This window comes from Lucilia cuprina, chromosome 5 (assembly GCF_022045245.1).
Source record: "Lucilia cuprina isolate Lc7/37 chromosome 5, ASM2204524v1, whole genome shotgun sequence".
Lineage (NCBI taxonomy): Eukaryota > Metazoa > Arthropoda > Insecta > Diptera > Calliphoridae > Lucilia > Lucilia cuprina.
The window spans coordinates 48,815,763-48,835,276 of NC_060953.1; the positions used below are offsets into that span (position 1 = coordinate 48,815,763).

Sequence of the window (19,514 nt, forward strand, 5' to 3'; positions counted from 1 at the left end):
GACTATAGACTAGACTATAGACTAGACTATAGACTAGACTATAGACTAGACTATAGACTAGACTATAGACTAGACTATAGACTAGACTATAGACTACACTAGACTATACAATTGAATATAGACAATTTTCGATAAGTTCTTTTTTTCTATAATTTTCTATTCTATTTTAAATAATTTTATTTTTATAAGAATTTTATTTAAAATTCTTCTGGTTTAAAACTTATCACACAGCATACGCATGTAAACGTGTTATATGATAAATCTTTCCATTTGTTAGCTTTGTGTCAATATTTTATGTAAAAAAAAAACAAAATATAAGAAAAGTTATTAAGTCTTAGGATTTTCCAACACCTTTTCCTAAAGTTTACTAACTCGTACTAAAGAGAAAATATTTTTGATGTATAAAATAGTAGCAGGAAATGTATGTAAGTAAAACACAAAGAAACACTCTATTAATTTGTGTCTGACTTTAGGTTTATTTTAAGGATTAAGATTATTTTTTTCGCACACTCACAAACACAACTCATGTGAAATAATGAAGATGTTGTTTATTGTTTAAGAAAGTTATAAAAGAAACATAAATTTTCAATTTAGGTCAAGACTGAATAAAGGTTTTTTTACTTTTTGGGTATTAGAAACAAGAATTGATTTTGAAATATTTTTTGCAACTTACAAATCAAGAAACAAGAACACAGGATGTCAATAAATCATTTTAACAAGATTTGCTAACTTGATCGCAATAGACTGTCAGGAAATTTAAAAAAAAAAACAGCTTTTATGTGTTAAGTTATGGAATGAATTGTGTTTGATTTTTTGTTAGAAATTATATTTAATATATTTATGATTTTTATTTTTTTCCAGCTAGTATTTACCACTCTATGGGAACAATTTGAATTTAAGTAAGTTTCCTAACGTTACACGCACATGATGACATCGATAAGGACAACAAACAATACTCTACGAAAAAACACACAAACCACATGACGACTCTGTAGCATATTTTATGACCTTTGTGGCGTCTGTGAATCTAAAGACCAGCCCACACGCAAATCTAGGATGTTTCTCACATCTCGACTCTCTGCTCGTTTACAATTTATACATATTTTATACTTATATTAAACATATTTGCCAATACAGCAGCACCAGCAGCAGCAACAACAACAATAACTAGAAAAAAGGACAAAAATTCACTTGGCAACAAATACTTAAAATAGTTTTAGTACAACGAAACCACATATATTCATACAAAAACACACAAGAGTTTAGGAAGATTGAAAGAAATTCTTTACAAACCATTTAATTCTTGAGAGAAACAAAACAAAGTTGTTCCTTCGTTCGTTCGACTATTTATTCCCAACAAAACAGCAAAAATAGGAACCAAAAAAAAAACATGAATTTGAAAAACTAAACTATTGTAGTTTTATGTGTTTAAAGTTTTAGATAAGCCAATCCCGTATAGTAAGTGGGTGAAAGTGTGTTAGAGGACGCCATCCCTTACAAACCATAAGAACTCAACACTTTTGTAAACTTTAATAAATTGTTGTAAATCATGGTCATAGTTTAAAAAGGATATTCAATATTTTATGGTATACGACGACAATTAAGATATTAAAACTGGGTACCGGTAACATTCCTTTGGTGTGGAATTCCTCTAGAAACAAAAGCAGCTCACTTAACACGTAGTTATGTACTAAATATGAGTTTAAAGGCATCTCTTGTTTGGAGAATTTATATTGTGAATGTAAAAAGGACTATACTTTTATTTGCTATAAATTATTGAAATCTTTACTGCAACAAATATTAACTACAACACCTGCAAGTTCAGGAGCTTTACGAAATTCGATTATAAAATACACCAAGATATATTTTTATAGAAAATGTAAAAAAAAAATAAAATTTTCCAATTTTTATACCCTACACCACTTTAGTGGGAAGGGTATATTTGGTCTGTGCTGATGTTTGTAACGCACAATACTATTGGTCCTACACACCCACCTTAAAGTATACCAATCATCTCAGAATCATTTTCTGTTTCGATTTAGTTATGTCCGTCTATCCGTCCGTCCGTCCATGTAAACTTTGTAATTAAACTACAGGTCGCAATTTTGAAGATAATTCAATAAAATTTGGTACATGATCTTCTATTGTACCAGGGACGGAGCCTATTGAGAATGGTTAAGATCGATTAATTATTTCACCTACCCCCACACAACTGAACCCTCGTACAGTACATCTTTTATTGTACTAGGGACGGAGCCTATTGAGAATGGTTAAGATCGGACACATGGTCTTGGTGAAATAATGGACCGATGTTAATCATAAACATACTATACTACTAGCCTTGATGACCCCCATGAACTTTATAATTATAGGGCCTCATTTGACCCTAGCCCTCTTCGAAATTTGACTTAAATGTCCATAATTTTATTCAAAAATAAATGGCTTAAGTATATCTGATTCAAAGTACAATTCAACTTAAATGCTATTACTAAATGGTCTTCATCAAACGTTTATAAATCAAATTTTTATTTATTTTATAAATCTTTGATAAATATTTATGAATAAGAGCAAAAATATTTATTATTTTATTTACATTTGATATAACAAAAATAATTTTTAAAAAGAAACCCTATATTTTCATTACAAAACTTATTAAAATATAATATTGTATAATAAACCTAAATAGCATTATCCTAGAAAATAAAATCTTTTTAAAGAAAAATCTTTATAAAAAAAACTAAAAACATATATTTATTCCTTATGCACATCATCATGAACAAAACGTTAATCCCTAGTATTAATGTTATATTACTACTATAATTTTTCGAAAAAAAATTAATAATAATTATCTTTGTCTACCCCTGCTTTTAGGGAAGAAAAAAGAAAATATGTTTTTTAATTAAAACTCATAATGTCATAAAGTATTCAAATTGAAATCTTAAGTAAAATGATAATCTTGTATCAAAAATTTTAGGGTTTCTTTCATTCCGAAAAAGTAGATAGAAAATAGTAAAAGCTGAATTGGAACAAAAAACTTACATGAAAATAGATACATAAATGCATGTTGCATATTTGTGTATACTTACATAGTTATATAGTTTTTAAATCTTCATAATAAGATTAAGTTACGTAAAGAATTTTTTTAGTAGAAAGAAGAAAAAAACGAAAAAGGAAAACAATATATGGTCGACTTACAATGAAGACACTTAGAGAAGTGTTTTATGCAATATAATGTATTCGCCCCTTATCCAGAAAGATTCTCAACTTGTACATTAAATTGGGAACATGGATCCCATTTTATACACACATATGCATATTGCAATATAACATTATAATATATTAAATCTGAGGCGATAAAAATAGTTAGAACTGAACTAAACTAGAACTGAACTAGAACTAGAACTGAACTAGAACTGAACTAGAACTGAACTGAACTAGAACTGAACTAGAACTGAACTAGAACTGAACTAGAACTGAACTAGAACTGAACTAGAACTGAACTAGAACTGAACTAGAACTGAACTAGAACTGAACTAGAACTGAACTAGAACTGAACTAGAACTGAACTAGAACTGAACTAGAACTTGAACTGAACTAGAACTGAACTAGAACTGAACTAGAACTGAACTTGAACTGAACTATAACTGAACTAGAACTTAACTAGAACTAAAATAGAAATGAACTTGAACTTAAGAACTGTGAACCGAATCCTTTAAGACTATTGAAGGATTCGTTATTCATTATTTTATGTTGTATTTTTTTTAAATAACATATTTTTGTATTGTTCCTTTTTTGTCTACTATAATTTAGCAAATTTAACAAAAGAAACGGTTTTTGTTTAACTATATACTAGGATGGGTGCCTACATCCATAGATACATACATATGTATGTACATTTAGTATGTGTAATGAATGTAGCTATAAAATGAGAGATTTTTCATTTCAAAAAGAATTTAAAGTAACAGGAGATAGTTAATAGCTACTGTAAACACTATAAGCAAAAGATTTATTTCAAACAAAAACAAAATGTGCAAAAAATAAGAAATTTCTACACCCAGACAAACAGGAGATGAAAATACCTGCAATCAACTGCAGTGATTTTAAAATTGCAGTAAAATTAAGAAACAAAAACTCCCCTTTTCGACGTCTCACAAGCCATCGGAGAAAGACAGACATGCAGTCAGTAAGTCTCACCAGCGGAAACATTCAGTTAAGGCAAAAAAGATTAAGAAGAGTGTTTAGTACTAAAAGAGGAGAAATGAAAATGAAAACGCAATCTTTTTCGCAAATGAAAATTCATAAAAGGGGTCTACAGACACACACACACACAAATCTAAGCACACGTATAGATAGATACATGTACGTATGAGTACTCTATCTGATAGACAGACAGTAGTGATGGACAGACATGGTTGTAAATATAAATATAGCTACTTATAAGACAAGTGCATGTACTAAAGGAAACTTATTATTAATATACAGAAATGTTTGCATGTATATGTTAAGTCATTTTTTGCTTATGTATATTAATTGAAAATTACGAGTATACCCATAAAAATGCAATGAAAATAAAAATTATAAATTAACATTGTTGTAGAATTCTTCTAAGGTTGCTTTTTATTAAATATTTTAAACAACTAGACTATAAAATAGATCATAGTAAAGAATGTGCTTTATTCAATATAAAAGACTAGTTAAAAACTAGACTAGACTAGATTGCAGTAAAATGTAGACTATAGTATATTGTAGTCTAGTAATCTTATAATTTATAATCTAAACTATTCTCGATATTCAGGAAAACATTTTTGACTATAATACAAACAATAGTTTAGTCTACAATATTGACAAATATTTTCTGTAGTCAGTCCAGTCTATAGTCTGGACAAAAGTTTTATCTATAGTATGACCAGACATAATTGCCTATTCTATAGTCTTGAGTTTTGTCTAGTCTATGATCTTCTCATTAGTCTAGTCTAATCTACAGTCTGGAGTATAGTTTAGTCTATACTATTGACCACAGTTTAGTTAATAGTCTTAACTATAGTCAGTACTTTGAACTAACCAATTGCCCAGACTACAGACTAGACTTTAGTCAAGGCTATAAACTAGAATATGGTCTAGACTTTAGACTATAATCAAGACTAAATCTTAGACTACAATCAAGGCTCCAGTTTTATCTATTGTCAAGGCTACAGACTTAACCTTGTCTTTAGTTTAGTCTACAGTCTGGAGTATAGTTTAGTATATGGCATTTACTATAGTTTAGTCAATAGTCTTGACTATAGTCAGTACTGTAGACTAACCTATTGGCCACACTATAGTCTAGACTTAAGTCAAGGCTTCAGAATATAATAAAGTTTACATCCTAGACTATAGTCAAGGCTCTAGCTTTATATATTATCAAATCTACAGACGTGACTTTTGTCCATACTATGAGCTATAGTTTAAACACAAGTTTATACTCTAGTTTATACTCTAGTTTATACTCTAGTTTATACTTTAGTTATCCTTTTAGTACACATGTATAAAAAGTCAAAACAAGCTAAGCTAAAACCTAAAATATAGCCTAGACTATAGTCAAGACTAAATTTTAGTTCATACAATTTTAAGACTATTGACTAATCTCTACGATCACTTGTAGTTCCTTAAAAAAACTTCCAAATGAGAAAATAACAAAAATCTTTAATACCATGATTCTTCCTTTAAATAAATACAACAAAAATCACTCAACACTTAAGAACTTAGTTTGCATAATCAACATCATGACAATTTAAATGTTTTTTTAATTAACTCAAGCGTAGACGACAATCCTTTTCAAATAGTCCTCATATTTAGAACATAATTAAAAATTTTATTCGTGACAGTTATTTGAACAAAGACAACTTTCAAAAATGTACAACAAAAACAAAATGAAAGAAAAAGTTAACAGAGTGTTAAAAACAATAGCAATGTATATGAAAGGAATTTTATAATTTACAAACAAATTATAAGATTTTTATTTTGTTTCCTTTTTAAAACATTTTAAGCTCTAAATATGCAGGTCAACATTAACAAAAATGGTAATAGCAGCAGCAAAAGCAACAACAACTACAACAGTGACAAAAATGATAATTATATATTCACACTTAGAATTAATATATATACATATAATACCAAAAAAGAAATAATAAAAATCCTTGTAATTTTGTCATACGAGGTAAACACGTAATTTGTTTAAGAAAAGTGTAAACCCGATAGTTATTAGAGGTATCAATGCATTAGTGGAATTTTTGATAAATTTCTTTGGAAAATATTTAATCTTTGTACTACGAAAAAGAGTTAAGCGCCACTTTTGTTATTCCAAGTATTCTAATGGGAAGCCTTATCTGAATTTTTTTTCCAAACTGCAGGGTTGTATATGTGTTTTTATAACTTGTAGTTATTTTATTTTTTTTTTTTTTGGCGACATGAGTAAATAAACTAGAGGTACGATAAGAAAAATAACAACAACAATAAAGTCAAATAAACAAACATTTCCTTGTACGAGTAATATGAAAAATGTAAGAGAGACAAGGATGCTACAATTGGCAAAAACGAGCCAGCAGCTTCCACTAAATATACGACTTAAGGTAAAGTTCTAAAAGTAAGTTTTCCCACAAAACTTAATTTTTACATAGAAAATATTAGGCTTTATTCATATTCTTGCAATTAGTCCAGTATTAGGTCTAGACTATAGCTTAATGTATAGACAGAAATATGGCATAGTGTATAGTTTTTAGTCTAGTCTGTAGTCTAGTCTGTAGTCAAGTCTATAGTCTAGTCTATAGTCTAGTCTATAGTCTAGTCTATAGTCTAGTCTATAGTCTAGTCTATAGTCTAGTCTATAGTCTAGTCTTTAGTCTAGTCTTTAGTCTAGTCTATAGTCTAGTCTATAGTCTAGTCTATAGTCTAGTCTATAGTCTAGTCTATAGTCTAGTCTATAGTCTAGTTTAGTCTATAGTCCAGTCTATAGTCTAGTTTAGTCTATAGTCCATTATATAGTTCAGTCTTTAGTCTAGTCTAGGCTAGTCTCAGGCATATTTGTAAGGCTGAAACTAAAGGTGGTCATTAAAACAACATTTTCTTTTCGTTTTCGCAATGAACTGCAAAAAATCTTGTTGAACAATTGTTTACATACAAGTGAATCAAAATTGGGCGTTACTTTTCTATTCAAAACAAATGTTTATTCATAAATTTGACAAATTAAACGCCAAACATTTAATATTGTAGCTTCAAAAGAAGGGTGTAACAATTTCACGGTAATGCTGAGTCTACAATTATACTTAATACTTGCAGAAGTTTTGGTTTAAAATTTTTTAATTTCTTTGATCTTAAATTATTACAGCCTGTGTCTATCAAAATGACTCAAATGTATCCATACATTAGGGACATATAATAATTATACTTAAACTTGTAAAAGTACTATGTATACCAGTATAATTATTCGACTGTAAGGCAAATGTAGCTTTATTTGTAAAACTTACATAAAATAAAACCCCCTAAAAGTTCGTCTAACCGATTATAACAAAAATTTTGTCAACACTTTATTTGCAAATGGAAAAAAAAAACTTAAGTTTTTCCTAAAAAGACCGAAAACGCTGGTAACAAATGTCCTGTTTTTTGGCACTTCGACTAGAAAAAAAAGAGTTTTTGTAGCACAAAACACGTGTAAGACATTTTTCGTAAGATTAAAGATTTACATATTTTAGTATATATTTCTCGTTCTGTTGTTTTGTTGTTTATAATATTATTATTCATGTGTTTTAGTTTTTTTTTTGCTCTTACTTGTTGTTTAATTTAATTAAAAACTAAAAATGTTGTTAAAGGAAACTGGAGAAAAGTGTTTTTTCCTTAAGATTTACTCGTATTTATATATATTATTTGTGTAGGTTTTATTTTCACGTTTTCGTTTCTTGCATCTTTGTTTTTCTAGCATCACATTGAGGTGACACTTAAATTGCTTTAATGTATTTGCATTTGTTATAAAAACAGAACTTTTTGAATTTATTTAACAAAAGTTTATCATTATGAAAAAGTTTTCTATATAGATTTGAGATTTTATTGTGTTTTGCTGTTTATGAGCTGAAAATTGTTGTTTTCTTGAAATAAAAGTGAATTGCATACTATTGTTGAAATGTGAAATAACTTAATGGAAGCTTTTATTACCAAGTAATAAGTTAAATTTTAAATATTATTAATATTCATTACTAATATATTAGAGTTTAGCCTATAACATGAAAATGTTTTTAAACAGAGATAAACAAAGAGTTATTTTAAGTTCTCTAGTGTATTAGCATATATGACAAAGAACACATTTCATACTCTTTGCCGATGCCTGATTTACATAGAGTGACTGCTTAATGATGAATTGAAAAAAACTACTTATGCAACAGATATTGTAAACTAAATGAGAACTTTAACCATTGCAGAGAAACCTAATACGAAATGCTTTCCCTAGTAGATAAATTATGATTTAAAAATAATCGTTAAAATATTTTCCAAAATTTCAAAATCCCTTAAATTTCCTTACAAAACATATTATTTTCTATTTAAGTTACAAAAATCTACTTAAAATGTAATGGTAATAATCTAAAAGAATATAAAACTAGAAACCAGAAGATATGTATACAGAAATACATATAAATATTTTATTATTGTATTTATTTCAATGTCTACTTTAAACATTTTTGACAGATTCTTAGTTTTACATATGGCTGTGTACATATGTATGAATACATTTACATATGTCAAATAATAGAAATTCTTTAAGACATCTACTGCAGCGAATATTTTATATCGCAATAAATCCCAATAAACCACAAAGAAATTTAATCCAAATAGTTAAGGAAGCTTGTCAGAGTATTCAAAATTAGTATGCAATAGGAAATGGCAGATGATTACTACTGGTAATACTATAGCCATAGAGTTTATTGTAGAGGCTTCACTGTCTATAGTGTCTAACTTTAGACTGGTTGCTTCGACTCTGTATAGTCTACTGTGTGCCCGAGTCTGTAGTCGAGTATACAGAGCAGTCTTATTCGATTCTATAATCAAGCCTATAGTTGAGACTTGAAACTAAAGTCGAGTCTATATTAAAGTCTATAGTAATACTTAACTTTCTTTGTGGTTTAATACCATATCCATATAGTCAAATGTAAAATCGAGTCTATAGTCGAGTCTATAGCCGAGACTATAGTCGAGTCTATAGTCGAGACTATAGTCGAGTCTATAGTCGAGACTATAGTCGAGTCTATAGTCGAGACTATAATCGAGTCTATAGTCGAAACTATAGTTGAGAATATAGTCGAGACTATAGTCGAGAATATAGTCGAGTCTATAGTCGAAACTATAGTCAAGTCTATAGTCCAGTCTATAGTCGAGACTTAAGTCGAGTCTACAATCAAGACTATAGTCGAGTCTATAGTCAATATTTTAGTTGAGTCTATAGTCGTGACTTTAATTAAGTCTATAGTAGAGTCTATACTCGAGACTTTAGTCGAGTCTACAGTCAAGACTTTAGTCTAGTCTATAGTCAAGATTTTAGTTGAGTCTATAGTCGAGACTGTAGTCGAGTCTATAGTCGAGACTATAGTCGAGTCTATAATCGATTCTATAATCGAGTCTATAGTCGAGTCTATAGTCGGGTCTATAGTCGTGTCTATAGTCCAGTCTATAGTCGAGTCTATAGTCGAGTCTATAGTCGAGTCTATAGTCGAGTCTATAGTCGAGACTATAGTCGAGTCTAAAGACATAAAGACAAGTCTTTTCTTGGAACTAAAGTCGAGTCTTAAGCTGAAGAAAGGTATGTGAAGAAAATTTTATAAATAAGACAATGTTCTTATAATAAATGATGCACCTACTGCAACAACATTAACATTGTCTGTGATGTGGAAATTTCATTAACTTTTTTAAAGCTAAATGACAACATTAAAATAATATTGATCAGAAACATTTCCGCTACAAGTTTTTTAAAACTGGACATAAGTTATTTGTGCATAAAACTCATGTTGTTTAATAAAAAATATTGCTAAAGTACTGGTAAATTGGTTTATTAGGAAACCCCATTCACGTGTATAAACAAAAATCTATATATTTATATGTGTATGTGGTTGTGTATTTATAGTTGCAGTACAAGTAGCTGCTGCAATAACAATAAGTGTAATGTAAAGAAAAATATCCGCATTTCTCTTGATATGCATGATAAAATCGTAAAGTGAAGAAGCCAAAATCTTTAACAAGAATAAAAAATAATAATAAAGTTAAGCAAAAAGAAAAAAAGATTGAGAAACTCCTATAAAGAGTAATATTAAAAAGTAAGTAGCGTAAAAGTTACCGATTTTCACACGCTATTACACATACCAACATACACACACATAGATACATATGTGCATATATTGGGAATATAATATACCCAGTAGATCAAGGGAATTGAAATGATTTAATCCTTAATAAATAAATCAATGAAATATTCGACCGAAAAAAGTTTGTGTAACAATTTACTTTTAAATATTCTCTTTAAGTCAATTGAAAGTATCTCGCGCGAACACGTCTTATATTGGCAGGATCCTAGATCCAGAAAAATTTTACTATTTTGCTTTTTAATTTAGACAAGTTTATGGAAACAACTTAAAACTGCAGGTTATGTTTATATAATTTGTATGTTTTGGGCAGAGATATGTAACTCTTGTCTGAATGTTGTGTTTTTTTATTCGCATAAACGTAGAATATGTGATAAATATTTGTTTAAAGTTGTTTTTGAAAAAATTTTATATTTATAAAACTTGTCAAAGTTCAACAAATAGCTGCCCCGATCTAGTATGTTAGCTGGGAGGTTGTATGTATGATTAACACCTGAGACTCTGGTAAAAATTTTAAACATAGTAATAGGATTCTTCTTTCTAAATAAGTATCTATCTATCTATCTATCTATCTATCTATCTATCTATCTATCTATCTATCTATCTATCTATCTATCTATCTATCTATCTATCTATCTATCTATCTATCTATCTATCTATTTATCTATCTATCTATCTATCTATCTATATATATATCTAACTATCTATCTATCTATTTACCAACTAACTAACTATCTAACTAACTAAGTACATAAGATTTTAAACTACATCTTCATAAAAACTTTCGAGTGACACCGAAACTTATCTCACGACCCCTATAGCAATATCTTCCGAACAGATACAGATACTTACATATGTGTACTTTTATAAAAAAATAAGCTACTCATGGTTTAATAAACATCCAACAGACATACAAACTTATATCCGTACAAAGTGTTAATGTGCATATGCCACAACACTTTTTGCATCCACAATACATGCTGCAGCCAACAACAACAATAACAACAACTGCAACAGCAGCAACATTGTGTGGTTGTGTACTTACTGCAGCATATAGAACTTTTTAATACCACCGTAAAGAACATTGACAATAAAATACACAATTTTTTTCTTCTCCTCAACCGTGTTGTAGTCGAAAATGAAACCATTTTGTGTGTTTTTTTTCGACTTTACCAACCATTTTGTAAAGTTGTGTGTTTTTTTTTTGCTATGAAACTCTGGACAACAAATTGCTGCAGTGGAGGCAAAACAGAACTCTTGTTATTAAAGAAAAACAAAACTTATGGAAAAAATATAACGAAATATGTATATTCATAACAAGGATACTTGAAGCAGCTGATGCTGTTTCATCTCATCTAGAAAGAGAAAGATTTTTTGTCGTAAAATATTTTCATATGCTTTATGGCCTAAAGAAACAAGCCACTGAATGTAAAAAAAAAATGCAAAAGTTAAAAAAGTAACGAAACTTGCACTTTCCGTAATCATCATAACATGAGGGAAATATAACTATCAGTTGGCCCATATGATCGAGTAGAAGGATGAATATATATAAATATTTCACCACTTTGTTGTTATAACAGCGAAACACCTATTATGCTTTTGTTAAGAACTGTTACACGCTACGTTTTAGCACCTATTAGGGTGATGAAAACTTCCATAAGACCCATCATCAATTTAATCATTCATTTGTTAACAGTTATTTTCGTGCTGCCAGAATACTTGTCATATGTACGTATGTATGTACTTACATGTAAAGGTGGTACACTTTACAAAATTTATATGTATGTGTGTATGCCTGTAATATTATCCTTGTTACATACATACATTTACGAGTTTACATTGTGTAAGTTAAGATAAAATATATATAAAAAATTTAACCGGAAATATTAACAAGTAAAACAAAATGGTGTCAGACAAAAAATCACTTTTATCAAGTGGCGTGTGTTTTTTTTTGCATTTTTCTCTTGTTCAACATTATCATTTACCTCATTTTGCTTGTTGCCCACCTCCTGCTGTTAGTTTGCAGTAAAGTTTATTTTTATAATAACAGCTTTTCTAGGGAAATTATTAAGTAATAAGGAAACTATTAATTAAAGAGATGTTGTCGTTTTGAATACGAACATTATCGATTTAAATCATGTTGATTATTATAATTAAGTTTGTAGGCATATTAATGATGTTATATTTAATAAATACATTTTTTTTTTTCATTATAATAAATTATCTATGTTAGGTACGCAAAAAAAATCTTAGAATCCTGCGATGGGTAATCAGCAAAATATTACATTATGACAGATCTGTATCTAATTCTTTTGCATTTGTATTTCATCAGATACCAAAATTTAGCGAGTACTTTGCGACATCGTATACTAAAGCTGATTGTAGCATATTCGTATTTTTGTTGTGATCAATAGCTCGCGAATTATTCTTGAGATCGCTACTATTTAGTACTTTGATTTTTATCAAGATTAAGAATTCCAGTGTTCTTCCTAACATTGTGTGCAATCTAGCCGAATGCAACGAATTTGTTTTATTTGTCATGCTTGTTTGATTTGCATCAGAGTTTAGGGCTTTATAAACTTTTTTGACATCATTCGTAACCATGAGGCTTCTAATTTGCGCCAATCATTTTAAATACGTATTGCATTTTAAGTCGAGATCAAGATGTGTATAATTATTCCTGACTCCTTCGCATATTATTTTGTATTTTTAGACATCAAGATATCAAATAAGGAAGTGAGGCCGTATTTAATTGTATGAAAGATTTAAACGAGGTACCAACTTTGCATCATAGGGAGTATGAGGGAGGCCTCTTGGTAGTAATCGGAAACGAAACAGCGAATTTACTTTTTTTAAAAGGGAAGACGCAATTGATCGCTAGAAGGGTCGAATAAAAACAAGTATGAATGTATAGTTGGGCATTACGGCCCATATGAAGCCTACACCAGTCAGTATGTTAAAAATGGGGAAATTTTAAAAAATAAAGCTTAACTTTGTTCCGGAATATTTTTACTTTTTTGGGAGATTTTTTACGAGAGCGCTCAAATGAGAGTAGGGGAAAATATGGGCCTATCTTTATAAATGTTGGTAAAGGAATTCACGTCTACTTCAAAGTTATTTGTGTAGAATTAAAAAGTTTTATTAGTGTTTATAGGTAAATTTTCACCTTCAAGTAATTTTCTGAAAGGGGTTTGTATGGGGGCTAGGGTCAAATGAAGCTCTATCATAACAAAAATCGGTAATGTCATTAAAAGTTCTATAAAACTAAGTTTTGCGAATAAGCCCAAATTTTCTATTCGGTGAGTACGGTTGTATGGGCGATATAAAGGACCGATTTTATCAGTTTTTAATAGACTTCGTCCTTGGGTCAATAAAAGAGTGTGTACCAAATTTCAGCAAATTATCTTGAAAATTGCGACCTGTACCTTGCGCACAAGGTTTACATGGACAACCAACAAAACGGATGGACATAGCTTAATCGACTTAGAAAACGATTCTAAGCCGCTTGGTATACTTTAAGGTGGGCATAGGGCGAATGTTTTTTATGTTACAAACATTAGCACAAACCTAATATATCCTCCCCACTAAAGTGGTGTAGGGTATAAATATTGAGAATCGACCCAGTCCTCTGGTATTGAAAAAACTATAGGTTAAAAGGTCAAGACGGTGGTAATCTGTGTGTATATTTTGTTTTACTCCAAAATTCGATTTTGTTTTGACTGTAGGTCCTTAAAAACGGCTACAAATGAGAGAGAATTAACACAAAGCAAATATTCGTGATCACGCACACCAATTTTTAATCAACCATCACTTAAACAACTAAAAATTTTAACAACTCATTTATTCCAAACTAAAGAAAATGTTAATAATTATTTAAACATCGTCTGTCGTCCTTATTGTAAACATAAACATCCTCAGCGACAATACTTGGATGGCCATCTAGCGGCCTGTCATTGAACTCAATCTGGACAAATACAAAATTGAGTCATGCACACACAACCTTTTTTTAATTTGAAAAACAAAAACGCTCATACCATTTTAAAAACAGATACAAAATACACCCTAAAAATGACTCAACCTTTAAACAGAGGTCTGGTTTATTTATATTTTTCAATGAATTTATATTTAATACCTGCATTTAGCTTTCATTATTATTTATTATCATTTACAAACTGTTTACACTTACCTCTCTTGTGCAGCTTTCAAAAACAAAACGTTTACCAACACTTTTTTGCTCACTTTATCGTAAAGACACAAAAACAACAATAACACTGACGGCAAGTTTATTGTAAAAACTCGGCAAATTGAACTTTTGTTTACTTTTTCTTTTTTGTTGTTGTTGCTGGTGTCTGGTTTTTTTTGCTATCTTTTTGTTGTTGTTGCTTTATTTTTTTCTTTTTTCTCTAATTTGTTTGTGTGTTTATGTGTTTTTCTTTTGTTATAAAGGAATTTCTTTATGTTGTTGCAATTTGTTGTAAAAAAAACGGACAGAAATTTTGCAAATCTATTAATTAACACAGAAGGCAAGAGATTTTTATTGAACTTCTTTTTTTTTTGTTTCACTTTTAATGCACTGCAGTTTTATTGTTGTTGGTTTGCAATTTTCCTCACAAAAACCGGTGTTTTATATTCTTTTATTATTTTTGTTTTACACTCACACTTGTTTTACAACACTTTTACTAATTACCACCAACTAAATTTCCTGCTTTTTCTTGGATTTTTTTATGGCAAATTTATTCTAATTAGATTTTTCACTTGTTTTTTCGCGTACTTTTTTTATAACATCACACACTTGTAGCTTACAATAGCAAAAATATTCGTATGTTTTTTCGCGTTTATTGTAAATTATGAATAATTTATTAAAACAATTTAATGACCGCAAACAGAAAACAAAAGAAAGAATGACAAACGAAACTAAAGATGACGGCTGCAATGATGCCAAGTTGTGTTAGGAGAAATGCATTTCAACGTTAAAAATCGCCAATTGCATTTTTGGGGAATATGAATGCAAGGAACATTAAAAAATTTATATAAAATAATGAATTTTATTAAGAAAGTTACCATGATTACTGTATTTAATAATCTAATTTGTTGAATGAAAGTTTTAGGGGTCTTTTGTAGATTTTCTCTTTTAATATGTTTAAGGTTTTCTTTAAAAATCAATTTTTATGGAAAATTAATACTATGTATTAGGGTTCTTTAAATCGACTTTCGAATAATCGAACAACTGACCTTTTGTTGAAAAAAGTCGAAATCGACTATTTTGTTCCAAAAAAGTCGATATCTCGACTGTGAAAAAAGTCGAATAGTTGACTTTGGAAATAAAAGTCGAAAAGTCGGAAAAAGTCAAAAATAGTAGAAAAAAGTCGAAAATATTCAAAAAGTCGGAAAAAGTTGAAAATAGTCGAAAAAGTCGGAAAAGTTAAAAAAGTCGAAAAATAGTCAAAAATAGTCGGAAAAAGTCAAAAATAGTCGAAAATATTCAAAAAGTCAGAAAAAATCGAAAATAGTTAAAAAGTCGGAAAAAGTTGAAAATAGTCAAAAAGTCGGAAAAAGTCAAAAAGTCTGAAATAGTCGAAAAGTCAGAAAAAGTCGAAAAAAACGTCGAAAATAGTCAAGGAGTTGGAAAATATCGAAAATAGCTGGAAAAAGTAAAAAAAAAATTGAAAATAGTCAAAAAGTCGAAAAAAAATCGAAAGGCCAACTTTTAACTTATTTAAGAATTTAGCCAAAAAGTCAGAAAAAGTTGAAAATAGAGTCGGAAAATATCGAAAATAGTCGGAAAAAGTAAAAAAAAGTGAAAATAGTTAAAAAGTCGAAAAAAGTCGGAAAGTCGAAAAGTCAACTTTTAACTTATTTAAGAATTTGATTTGTAAATGTTTTATACAAAATATATTTTATTAAAGTACACAACAATATCAAAAATTATCATTTTTGAGATTTGTGATGAAAATATGTATTGAGAATTATAATTTACAATTCTTAGTCATTTTCGAAATTGTTTACTGTATAAAAGAGCTTAATTTGGCAACATTGTGTTAGCAAGCAGTTAGAGGTGATAAATTGGCGATTGTAGTTAGCGACGACATATTTCGTTATTCGTTATAATTTTACTTTGTTTGGGTTTTGAAGAAACAAATTTATTTTTTAAGTAAAAGCCTCATACATTAAGGATTTAAAAAATCCATTAAAAAATCCTAAACGTATGCTGTTATTAGTAAAAAATAAGAATTTAAACAATATTATCGACTTTTATGGAAAGCTTATCATACGCATTTTCAATTTTCTAGTGGTAAAACAACAGACTTTTAATCAAAACACTGCATTATCATGCTATTAACACTGCTTTATCTCATATATGGTTTAAGATTATAAAAACAATTGTAGGGGTAAAACAAACTAGTAAAGACACAAACCAATTTCTGATGCAAGTTGAAAAATTTGTTAAAATACATAGAAATATCTTCTATAACTTCCTCAATTTCTATATATATCTGATTCGATTGCTCTAAATAAGAGAATAACTAAAATCTCTGATTATTTAATATTTCTATCAAAAAGTTATAGATGTGAACAATAAACAAACCACCATTCATTGCTTGTTATTCACAGCACCGTCACTTAAAAAAGATTAGCTAAATTTGTCAATTTCTTAAAAGCAAGGTTTAAAACCAGCAGCGCGAAGTAAAAATATATTTATTATAATTCCTTAAAATATGTGACACTTTTTCGAGATATTAAAATTTTTATTTACTTATTTAATCTCTGCTAATATTGTTGTGCGCCTGGTATTCAGTCGGCATTTTAGAAAATTTTTGCCTTTGTGCAAGATATTTTTGTGTGACGTCACACGTTTGGCGATTCATTCGTACATAATAAAAAGCGTGTTAGATTGTGAGTTTGTTTAAAACTGAACTAATTAATAATTAAATTCTATTAAATTATAGACTAGATAATGACTTCATAAGACTATAGGCAAGATAAGAATAGACTTAACTATAAACTAGGCTATTAACTAGACTTTTTACCAAACTATAGACTATGTCCTAACCCAGACTTTATACTAGACTAAAAACCAAACTATGGTTTAAAATAGAATATAGACAAGACTATACTTTACATCATAGACTATGCTATAAGTCTGGTCATTGATTTGACTTTCAACACAACTAGAATGTAGACTGGACTATAGACAGACCTACAGACTAGACTATAGACTACAGTATAGATTATTAACTAGACTATACTATAGAAAACAGTATATTGTACACTATTCTATAAACTAGACTATGGAACAAACTGTTGACCGAACTGGGATTATGGACGAAACTATAAAATATGAATCAGACTAAAGACTAGGCTTGGCTATTGACTAGACTAGAAAATCATATTTTAGAATAGACTAGACTATAGGTTAACCAATAAACTAGACTATATGCTAGTTGCAAGACTAGACTATAGACCAGACTGTAGACTATCAACTAGACCATAGCTTATCCCAGACTATAAATTAGACCACGGACTAGAAGAAAATATAGACAAGACTATATTATAGAACATAGCCTATGAACTAGACTATAAATCAGGCCACTGACTAGACTTTTAACCTACATATTGACTATTAGTCTAGAGTATAGACTAGATTACAGATTAGACTATATTATAACTCCAGACTGGACTATACAATAGTCTCCTGAGAAGACTGTATACTAGACTTTAAATTAGACTGTCGACTACATTCTAGACCTGACTGTGGACCAAATTGTAGTAGGGATTGTGAACGAAACTAAAAAATGTGTATTAGACTAAAGACTAGAATATACAATAATACTATAGAATAGATTATTGGTTAGACAATGACTAGACTATAGACCAGACTATACTATCAACAAGACTATCAACTAGACCATAGTCTAACCCAGACTATAAATTGGACTATAGACTAGACTATTTACTTGATCACAGACTAGAACTAGACTATAATGTGGCCTAAACTTTTAACTAGACTAGACTTTAGATTGTAATATATACTGAACTAAAGACTAGACTACAGACTAGACTGTACACTAGACTATAAACTACATCTTACACCAGAATATGGACTAAACTGTAGATGAGATTATGGACGAAACTATAGAATGTGAATCAGACTTAAGACTTGATTATTGACTAAACTTTAGACTAGGCTATAGAATAGACTATAGACTAGATAATACAATAGACTATAGACTAGATAATAGAATAGACTATAGACTAGACTATAGGCTAAACTAAAGACTAGACTTTGGCTAGAAAAGACCAGACTGTAGACTAGGTTATACACTGAATTATGGAATAAACTATAGACTAAAATATAAAACAGATAACAGAATAACTATAAAATATCTATAATGTCTGAAAGAATGACTTTAAAAATTCTGTATATACCAATCCCTGAAAAGGAATTTATTTTAAATGAATACCAAATTAAATAAATAAAAACATTTCAAAGATTTTAGTTCAGTACAAAATTTGTGGTTTTTATAATTTATTTCTTTTAATATTTTTTTTTTATAATTTAAAAACATTTTTTTCTTTACTTTATTACAATACAAAAAAAGACACATTTTGTTGTACGTTATATTAAAATATTTTGACTATATAAAAAAAATTATTACTATAAACTGGAAGACTTTGTATTATTTTAATCAAAAAAATTTGCTAATTAAAAGATTAGTTTTGTATCACAATTAAAACTATTGACGAACACAATTAGTTGGTTAAAATTTGATATGATTTAAGTTTTTGGCAATTTTTACATTTAATACAATAAATATAATTTACAAAACAAATATTATTATAGTTTTTTTTTACTTTTTACAATTTGGAAAATGCTGGAGAAACTATTTTTTTTTTAATAATTTTACTATACAACAATTTTTCTTTATCCAGTTATATACACAAAATTTAATTTACAAGACAAAAGAAAAAAACGTACGAAAAAATTGTTTTAATATAAAAAATAATAATAATTTAGAATTGCAGTTTTAAAATTTAAGAATAAGAATGCAAAATATACAAAATTTTTTTTCAATAAAAGTGGATTTTTAAATAAACTAAATGACGATAAACTATTAAAGCTCTAAGAAGAGTGATGAG

General features: G+C 28.8%; 1 protein-coding gene across 4 annotated transcripts in view; it reads right to left on the bottom strand.

Annotated features, from left to right (window-relative positions):
* The window catches only part of LOC111681667 (protein alan shepard-like), a 150,340-nt gene extending 135,033 nt beyond the window's left edge, over positions 1-15,307 (bottom strand). For 2 of the 4 annotated variants that reach the window (XM_046951341.1, XM_046951343.1), the window contains exon 1: positions 14,563-15,307. The gene's annotated coding sequence lies outside the window, so the exon portion shown is untranslated. The remainder of the gene's footprint in view (positions 1-14,562) is intronic. The other 2 variants (XM_046951342.1, XM_046951340.1) reach the window with 2 other exon arrangements.
* Positions 15,308-19,514: the final 4,207 nt, after the last annotated feature.